We start from the raw sequence: 862 nt of genomic DNA, 5'->3' as shown, positions 1-862 counted from the left end.
CCACCAGAAAATCATGCCTTGATGGAATGATGTTTCCTGCAATAGTTCTATTCCAGCACCTTCTTTGCAGCAAAAGTGATTGAGCAAGGATGTTGATTGAAAGACACTCTTAATGAACAGCTCAAGCCTAGAGAAAAGAATGTAAATATTCAGCGGTGAGAAATCTACTGTATTGTCTGTGCTTACCTGAAACATGTAATTAAACAGTTTTAAAGAACCTTTTGCTTCCTGCCTGATATAGAATGTTTGCTTTTGCCTTTTTATAAAAGCGTTTATAAAAACTTCAGAGTTCTCTATGGGAGATCACATTCACCTGTGCAGAAGAAATTAACTTCTCATGGATGGCCTGCAACCCTAAATGTATTCCTGGTAGAGTATGCTATGGTAGAGCAGAAGTTACAGCTGAACACTGAAGTGGATTTCTTGTCACTTTGTCCCTTGCAGCTTCCTGTGCTATCGTGTCCGTTTACGTAGGACACTGCAATGGTTACCAGCAGTGGTGCATGCTGCTCCTTTCTTACAAAGGCTGATGTTGTGAACGTAGGGGAGCAATTTAATCACTTACTTGTATTGGTAAATCTGTATTTCTAGCAGAAGTTCTTTTACTTCCTACAGTTAGGGGGGAAAAAAAAATCCTCACACCTTATACTCGTTGCACAGGTAGTATAATTGGAAAAAAAAGTTGTGTCCTGTTAATAAAGCTAGTGTGAAAATTCTCAGTTTAGCTAACAGCACTTCTCAAAGTCAATTTTTTTGGTACAGTTATGTATTTACTTACATTGTAATTCCTTTGGTAAACTTTGCATGGTAAATATGGAGTAGAAGCCAACGGTGCTTTAAGGAAGAAAAGTTTAATGTCTGC

The sequence above is a fragment of the Rissa tridactyla genome, chromosome 2 (assembly GCF_028500815.1).
Source record: "Rissa tridactyla isolate bRisTri1 chromosome 2, bRisTri1.patW.cur.20221130, whole genome shotgun sequence".
Classification (NCBI taxonomy): domain Eukaryota; kingdom Metazoa; phylum Chordata; class Aves; order Charadriiformes; family Laridae; genus Rissa; species Rissa tridactyla.
Note: the sequence above shows the minus strand (reverse complement) of the source record.